This window comes from Macrosteles quadrilineatus, unplaced genomic scaffold (assembly GCF_028750875.1).
Source record: "Macrosteles quadrilineatus isolate MER2022 unplaced genomic scaffold, UCM_ALF_1.0 Scaffold_2__2_contigs__length_208266976, whole genome shotgun sequence".
In the NCBI taxonomy this organism is placed as follows: domain Eukaryota; kingdom Metazoa; phylum Arthropoda; class Insecta; order Hemiptera; family Cicadellidae; genus Macrosteles; species Macrosteles quadrilineatus.
In genome coordinates this window covers 87621158-87631019 of record NW_026542595.1, presented here as the reverse complement: position 1 = coordinate 87631019, position 9862 = coordinate 87621158, and positions in this window count along the sequence as shown.

Below are 9862 nucleotides of genomic sequence, written 5' to 3'. Positions count from 1 at the left end.
GAAAGAGAAGAATTTTCTTGGAAAAAAATCTAAATTAATAAAGATGAGTAAGTTTGGCTAAGCTATGTTATATTATATCATATGACTGAGAAGCATTTTCAGTTCTTGTTTAACTTCCACTTATGATGTGGTGCGGCGGTTAAGTTTTATATTTGAGGAAAACACACTTTAATCAACTTACAGCACTGTTCAAGTTTCTGAGTTACCTATGACGACAGAATAATAAGAGGCATGTTATTTAAGTAAGTACTGTATTTATTGGACATTTGTGCTTTGTATGTGCATCTATTGGCAAGCCTGCGCTGGAAATTCGGCAAAAATCGGCTGTGATTACATCCGGCTTTGAGCATTCAAAATGGGCACAAATTTGGCACACCAATTGAGACTGCAACCGCCTGTGAAGTTTGCGCTATAATTAGTTTTTTAAGTGCTAAAGGTGTGAAAGCCATTGAAATTCATCGACAGATTAGTGAGGTGTATGGCGAGAAAATTATGAGTGACGCAGTGGTACGCAAGAATATGTGTTATTTGCCACCAGTGTCATTTGCCACCACTCAATGATTTGTGTCAATTGCCACCACTTTTATACCTGGCTGGGTGAGTCATCAGCCCCAACCCTAGTCCGTCGGTCATCACCTCTCGAGGCACCGGCCAATGCACCTATGATTCACACTATCACCCTCTCCTGCAACATTTTTATGGGAAAAAATTCCAACACACTCTCTATGAGTAGAGAAATACATTGCGGTCCGCTATTTGCGGAAACGCTTATTCTTTATCTGTGGTTTTGTAGTGTTACGACATAGTTAGTGCTGTTCTAGCCAAGTTTTACATTGCACAGTAGCATAATTTAAGTATGGAAATTTTGTTTGATATGCTCAATAGTCCTGGTTGTTTTTCATTTACTTTGCAAGTGGGTAAGGTATGTCATCGGTATGCTTCTTTTTAGGGAGATGAGAGCTAAATTTCATTTCCATATGTGCCGTTGACTGTTGCACATCGCGATGGAGTACACAACTACTAATAGAGGTGCGCTTAGTCTTATTTACAACGGGTATGGATATTACAAAAACGCGAGGACTGTCAAAAGTTCTCTTGCCATAATGCCTGTCAGTATAGTTGGGCTGGGCAGAAGGGGAAGAAGATATTTTAGTACTCGGTGATTGAAAACTGATATTTTCAGTAAGTCTAAACTATAATTTTCAATTTTTAATAGTATATTTTATAACAAGAGTGGAAAGTGAGCCTTTGCGAGACTTGTCTCTCACTTCAAACATATAGTCTCACACATGCAAAACACTTTCACTCGAGTTTTAAACGATACTTTTCACTACACTACGGAATAAAACCTCATGGTTGGAATTTTGGCCGTTTATTAAATTAGAAACATGTTTTAAAACCAGGTCTACTATTTTATATGAAAATTTAACATTCAAATCAACTTATTCACTTAAGCTTCTCAACCTCGTTGCATTCGCGAATGAATAATTGGTATGTGTAATTGTAGTGCTCATTTGTTGAACATACTTATGTTGCAAATTAATTCTCTGTTAACTTATCCAAATTAATCTAATATTTGATTTTCACTATGATCACTTAAGTTATTTCATATTAAAGGACTGACCCAATGTCTTGAATGTATTTGTGATGTGAAGCACTGTTGGATTTCCCATATGCCCAGGCTAGTCTCACAATATGATGTTCCAGCACATCCCAATCCGCCACTTCAAGCTTTTGCTCCGAACTCCAGGTATTAACTTATCAACCTGATAAAACTAATTAACCAAATCTGTTGTAATGTTGCCCAACGTACCTAATGATTTTCTTACAATTCTTTAATACCGTCATAGGTAGTTTATCACAAAATGGGACTTATTTATTGAGTGTGTTGTGTAACATTACGGTGATGTAGTCAATGAAGATTACGGCGTTCCTAATTTAAATGTGTCTTTCACGAGCAGGAAAGCAACTCAAAGCTCGAGTTTGTGTCGCACAATCTTAGGCGGAATGAACCAGTTAAAAACTTTTAGGTTATGGTATGGTAGTTTAGTGTAAAATAGAACCTTTTTGTTGCCACTGAGTCACTGTTAAACCAGACCTTATGATCATAATATTTAAAACTACCAATTGCACTCATAAATCCGCATTATTTGGTACCCCCATGTATTAAATTTAATTAATTAATTTTAATTGGTTTAATTTTGACTTTCTTTACCAAGTTTAAATGTTTGTTTCAGGAAGAAAGAAGTCTTAAGTTCTAGACAAAAATATTATGGAGTAGGTTGGCCGATGTACAGGGCAGCTATAGTTATTATTATATGTTGCCTTTTATTGTTATATACTGTTTGTATAATTTACCAATAAATTTTATATTTATCTAGAGCAGTTAATTTTGTTTAATTTCTTACCAGCAAACTTCAGTGGTCTTGGGACGGTGCTCAGAAAGAGAATTTCTCAGGCAGATGAGTCAGACATTTGTGCACAATGACGCAGACATCGATGTGGCATCCCTTCCAGACCCATTATTGTTTCACGCAGTTCCAGAGGGTGATGTTGAAGGTTGGCCCAACATTATTGAATTATTTGTTTTAATTGTCAAATTTATGATTTTGGATGTTTGTTAAACTGAATAATGGATTTAACTAAGCAACTAATCAAAATGATTCAGGAAAAATGAGTTGATAATTAGTGTACTCGTTGCTCAAAATCGAGCAATCTAGTTTAAACATCGATAAACCGTTAGTATTCATATAAATACTTTCAACTCTCAATTGCTACCTTAACGCACCAGTCTTCGTTTATTTAATTATTAATCAGGCTTTGGACGAGATTTTTTTCATTATTTGAAACTTTGCCGTATACAAATCAAACCATAAACTTGTCATCGTTTGATGAGCTAGCTAATGGACTAAATACAACTATCCGGTTATTTTTCCTAAAATTGCGACTTTTTTGCTGAATACTTCTTGATTTTTTATAAGACTACTGTTGCAGCTCATCCTGCTCCTTGCCCACTTATGGCAAGTCCAACTCTCTCCTATAGAACAATGTAGAAGGGTTGCTCAGCTATTAAATACGCCTTATAATAATTTCTTTATTTCAATTGTGTTGTAAGAAGTCTTTTTTAAACAATAAAACTTTCTCCAATTTCTTCCTATTATGATTCATTGTAGAGTTTTATTAAGGTCCCTACCCTTATCTAAAAAATATGTTATAAATGGTATTTGCCTATTATTCTTGATGAAACATTAAAACATCACTCGATTATAAAGCCTAATCATGTTGATTTTCTAATGTTTAAAAAGCAAGTAACACAACTAAGATCAGCGCTTAAATAAAATTAATTCATAATTATCTCTGTCAGACATAATGGATTTCTAAATTCCACCCTAGGTGTTAATCTACATCCGGAAAACCAAATTTTTAATATTATTATAAGTATATTATAGGCTTGCCAATACAAATATCAGGTTCATTCATAACAATTTCTCATAATCCATACTATTATAAAATTTAGGCGGTGTGTCTGTGCGGCTGCCACAACCAAACCCCAAACCGATACAGCCTAAATTAAGCACAAAAATGGTCCACTTATCTAGGAATGCCCATTAGGAATATCTAGGAACCCAACAACTCATATAGGCCGGGGGAGGTAATTCCCATGGAATTTATTGACCGTAAGGCCCAGGACCTCCTTAAAGCAATTAGCATCCGGGGAAACAGCGTAACTTGTGTCGCGGCACTCGACAGTGACACAGCCTGCTACGTTAGCCTGGTAAGCAAGGCAGACAGGACGGCATCACCCTGTGGTCACAATATCCTGTGCAGTAACTGCCTCCCAGCCTTTGTTAATCAGGCTCTAACAACTCTATGAGTCTGTGACAACACCAAGAGAGGATATTTTGGAGCTGCCTTTTAGGATGCCTAGGACCTGCCCAAAATGCAGGGTATCAATTGGGTACATAACCGCCAGATACGATTAAGTAAGACCTCAAACTCAATTATATATATATTTTAGTTTATTTTCCATTCAATTCAACTTATTTGACCCGCCTCACCTGATTATGTGAGGCATAATGCATTTCTTAGTGCTAGATGCACTTTGTGCTATCGCCGGTGAAGAGGTGAGGGACCATTTAAGGATTGAGTAAGGGGGCGATCTGTTGTTTGGGAAGAAGGAAGAGATGGGTCCTCCAGGATCACCAGATCCTCAAGGCCCAGGAGAACTTGGCCTTGCGACGGTGCTCAGAAAGAGAATTCCTCAGGCAGATGAGTCACCACGTTGCGTCGCACGTACGCAGACTGTACACGATGACGCAGGCATCGATGTGGCATCCCTTCCAGACCCATTATCCCCCTTCCCACGCAGGTCCAGAGGGCGATGGTGAAGGTTGGCCCAACATTAATGAATTATTTGTTTTAATTGTCAATATGATTGTTAAACTTAATAATAGATTTAACTAAGCAAGTAATCAACATGATTCAGGAAAAATGAGTGGACATCGATAAACTGTCAGTATTCATATGGCAGGTCCAACTCTCTCCTATAGAAAAATGTAGAAGGGTTACTCAGCCTTATAACTTCGCCTTATAATAATTTCTTTATTTCAATTGTGTTGTAAGAGGTATTTTTAAACAATAAAACTTTCTCCAAATTATTGACTAACTATTGTGATTAATTGTTGTGTTTTATTAAGGTCCCTACCTTTATCTAAAAAAATATTTTATAAACAAAAATGTTTAATAGTATTTGCTTATTATTAAATTATTATCAATTTGAACAGTATCTCAACACTCTTGATAATAGATTTTATGCAGGGGGTGATTTTAATGCAAAACATCAAGAATGGGGGTCATGTTTGGCTACACCCAAAGGCAGACAGCTGTTGAGATTAATGAATGACAATCAGTTCACCCATTTTTCAACTGGTGAACCTACCTACTGGCCCACTGATATGAGAAAAATTCCTGATCTGTTAGACTTTTTATTTCAAAAGGTATAAACTAAAATTACACTGAAGTAAAATTGTGTCTTTACCTTTCTTCTGACCATTCACCAGTTATGTTAAATTTAAGTACTGAAATATGCCACAAAGAACAAGGGGATGTATTTTCAATAAATATACAGACTGGAATCAATTTCGAAATTTTATAAATCAAAACTTTAATTTACACATACAGCTACGTAGTCCTGAAAATGTAGAAGCTGCTGTTGATGACTTTGTTGACTTCATTCAAAATCACGCCAAAGAATCCAAACCTCTACCTAATCAAAATAATTATCCTTTTATCGAAGAGGTGTTAGTTTTTGTTTAATATTGATTACATAACTTGTAGAGCATGAATATGTTTTAGAAATCGATTTTTGTTCAGTTGGGTTCTTATAAAACCGAGATCACACCAGTACCATTGATAGTGACATAGCTCAACTATAAAGTTAGCTGCGAACATTAGAATATTTTTTTTACAACTGGTAGTATGGTACCCACTCAAACTAAAATTATTAGTAGCAAACATGTCGCTTCAAATACTCTGTCCCTTGAGTTACAATAACAACAACAGCTAACAGCACTCTGCTTCCAGACTACGGAGCTTACCACCATGCCCAAATCGAACAAAGTATGATACCGACTATTCAGCATTATACAAATTATATGGAAGCAGTAGCTCTACAATGACGAAGAACGATTCCAACATTTCTTAGATTTAACCTGTATATATTATAATTTCTAATTGTAACAAAAATAAATGAAAAAAACACATTTGGTTGACCTTGACCTAATGACAATACCATCCATCTACAACATCTGTGACGTCGCTGTCACGCCACACATCACCAGGGTTGGTGCGTAATCCATTCTACGTATATCCTCATCACAAGATACTTACCTAATTCCGATAATTATGACGTCATGGGGCGACGGCCGTGAATAGCACTACTTATTGGCACCGGTTAGTGAAGTAAACAGTGCTCGGGAGTTTTCATGTAGGTTCAGAAGCTTAGAGTCCGTTCGGCAGCCAATAAGACAGGGTGAAGCACCACGTGTGAGTTAGTCGAGATATATTCGGCCGCTAGCTCACTAGCTTCCTCACATCCATCCCATTCGGGACTGTCAAATGTTCTGTGAATGCAATTTATGGCAATCATTTTATCACACACAATTTTCATGGATTAACTCACATCGTGGATGATGCTGATCATTTCCTAAACATCATCGATTATTTTTCTTTGAATGACATTTCAGGTTGTTAAATTTAATCATCTAAAAAAAAAAAATAACAATATGAAACAAAGACGGAATAAACCTTAAGAACAAATAGGAAAGAGATAGCAAGAGAGGTTTGCTATTGATCTAAAAAAAAAATACTGTTAAAAAACTAGTATACCATCAAAGATCTTCTCACAGAAACGGACCATTGCTGGCTCTTTGTAAAGATCCTCCTATAGTAGAGCAAGTTTCCAGGATTCAAAATATCAACTAAAGTTTGTGGCAGGTACTGTGGTACGGAAGATGGTGATATAATAGAAACACACAACATTTGCTGGTTAGAAGAAAAACAAAGCATGGTAGTAGTTGGGAAAAAGTTTTCTGATAGGCCTATTTTTACATCGAACCATTAGTTAGTAGAGAGCTTGGAAAATATATTGAAAAGAAAAACAGTCTCCCTGGAAATTATGGAAGAAATCATTTTAATAATAATCTTAGGCGGAATGAACCAGTTAAGAACTTTTAGGTTATGATATGGTAGTTTAGTGTAAAATAGGACCTTTTTGTTGCCCCTGAGTCACTGTTAAACCAGACCTTATGATCATAATATTTAAAACTACCAATTGCACTCATAAACCCGCATAATTTGGTACCCCGATGTATTTAAATTTAATTAATTAATTAAAAAATGTTTAACTGTTACTTTCTTTACCAATATTAAAATGTTTTTTTCAGGAAGGAAAAGGAGCCCCAGTTCTGGTCAAAAATATTATGGAATAGGTTGGCCGATGTACAGGGCAGCTATAGTTATTATCATATGTTGCCTTTTATTGTTATATACTGTTTGTATAATTTACCAATAAACTTGATATTCATCTAGAGCAGTTAATTTTGTTTATTTTAATCTTATAATTATTTTGACATATTTATAGATGAAATATTCTATTTCTAGATGTGTTTTTTATTGTTCCTGTTCGTACATCATAACATGCCTCAGATAACTATACATAGAGATAAAATGATATAGAATAAAGCAAACACATGTGCTCATCACATCTTAGTTTTCAAGAGTGCTTAGATTTTCGATAAAAAGAAATATTTAAATTTTGTTAATGCAATTTGCTGACTACCAAGGGAAAAGTTATAATACGACTTGAGAAATTGAAAAAAACTTTGAGGTTATCTAGAAGTACCAGTAGGCTTGAATATATTTAGCCTGCCTGTTTAATTTTAAGTCTACAGTAAGCTACAGTTTTCAATGGGATGTGAATCATGAATTCATTGCAATCTATTTCATAATGTTTGTTTAAACATCGTCTGTAAAGCGTATATGCCAAAACTAATAGCCTATAGCGTTTTTAGGCTATTTTTCAAGACTGTATATCGTAGGCTACACTGATTGATAATTATAGTTTTATTCCAAATTCTAATTTTAATTTAATTTATTTTTTCTAGATCATGGCTCCAGCAAAGGAGCGCATGAAAAAGTCTAGATAAAAGAAGAAGAGATATGCTGAACAATGGAAAGCTCATCTACAGAGAGAAAGGGAACGGGATAAACTACTCAGTTATATGTAATATTATATGTAAACTACCAGAGCTGAAACCACAAGGCAACCAACTATACTACCAGTTTCCGGGGCCTGTAACCTTACATGAAAGGAACATCTGAACTTTACTGGGAATCTTGTACTTTTGCTTATATAACTTAGGTCTATAATTTTAAATATGGCTTACCTACTTTATGGTATTTTAAACAATAATATATTTTACTTTATTTTATAATTTATTATGCTTAACTTTAATTTTTTATATCCTCCTTCTTATTTTGAGCGAATATGCCTTAACTTATTGTATTTTAGTAACATTTTTTATTAATAAATAGAAGTTTTTGGTTTTAGTGTGATAAAAAAATTATAATTTTTAATTATTGTAATTTTTTATACCTTATTACTGATTAATTTAAGTAAAAAGTCTTACTTTTAAAAACTACGTAACACCCGTTACACGTGATAAGAACATTTAATGCCAATAACTGTATAAATAACAGTTCCATTACATGCACTTATTTGGGAGTATTTTCTATTTTTTTCATAATTTAGTTTTAAGAGAGTTTTAAGATAATTTACATAAGGGTTCGATGACAGGTCCATTTTCAGTAACACCCGTTACACCTCTATTTCCTTTAGAATTTCAAAACTGGAAAGGAAAAAACATTTTTTACCATAAAAACTGATGAAGAATTAAGAATACTTTTGAAATAACATCAATGTTTACAAGTCTTTTTTTTCAAGCTATATAAAATAAAAGTGTCCGAAGTGTATTACCCGTTAAATGCACTTTGCAGACGAATGTTTTATTAGTTCTATAAAAGCTAAGTAAAATCATAAAGCTGTTCCGTCCAAGATCTCGCTTTCTCTTGATAGTCCACAAACCCCCGCAACAAGCAACCATTGAAATATCACAGTTGGCTGCGACAGCGAGTCAACTATCAACTTGCCGTGGATCACTCTTCACAACCCCAACATCAACCATAGTTACATCAGACGAGCCTCCTGTAGAAGTAAGCCCCATTAAAACACCACTTTTCAAAAAGTTTAAACCAATTTAAGGACGCGAGCCAACTCTGAGTGAAATGAATTACTCTTAATCTATAGGAAACTTTAAACTCAGACCAATCTTAGGAAAAGTTACCAGCTTTACGCCAGGCATTTGAAAGATAGACAACAAAAACTAAGCAAATCTGAGCTACTTGAAGCAATCAAAAGTTGTTTGCCAGAAAGGTTTCCATTTTTTTGCTACCGCAAAAATATACCAACCCTAAACGGAAGCAGGTTTTCTCAACAAAAACATTTAGTTCATTAGAAACTCCAAGAAAATAAAAATGTAGAAAACGACTGCAGCAGGAGAGTCAAAGATCACTACGGAAAAGAATGAAGATTGATAATAATTTATTTAAAACATATTAAAATAAAATCCATCCCCAAAGCCATTGCATATAATTGTAATTGATTTAGCAGAATAATAATCATTTGTCCTGAAGAACTTCATTGGAATAGTAATCAAACAGCAATCCAACCCCTCGTTATTAATTATGGGGCTGACTAAAAGCTAGATCACATAAGTTGTTATGTTAAACAGCATGGCTCAATGTACAACAGCAATTCATTTGTTCCAGTGACTAATACAAACCTTACTCAAACAGTAACTTCCGTTGTATTGTCAGTGTAAATGCATAAATTGCAAAATGTTGAATAATTTGAGTAAATTATACTAAAACCAAGGGAAATTAATCCATGCCAATGAAAAAATAGACTCCTAGGCCTTGATGTGCATTAGCTTTTCTCTCGGTTAAAAGAGGAAAAAATTATAAGTAAAAAATTTAAAAACTATTTGGAAACTAATGATCTAAAAGCAGTCTTCTCCGAACTCTCTAGCTAGACGGTTTAATATGGACGAAGCTGGATTCTCTTTGTACCTAAAAAGTGGGAAGGTACTGCGTATCAAAGGACAGAAAAATGTGTATGAAGATGGTTTTGCCAATGAAAAAAAATTATAACAGTTCTAGCACTGCTGGAAATGTTGCACATTCACTAGTTGTATATCTAGGTCAACGATTGCCTACATTAAGCATACATAGAAGGCACTATGGG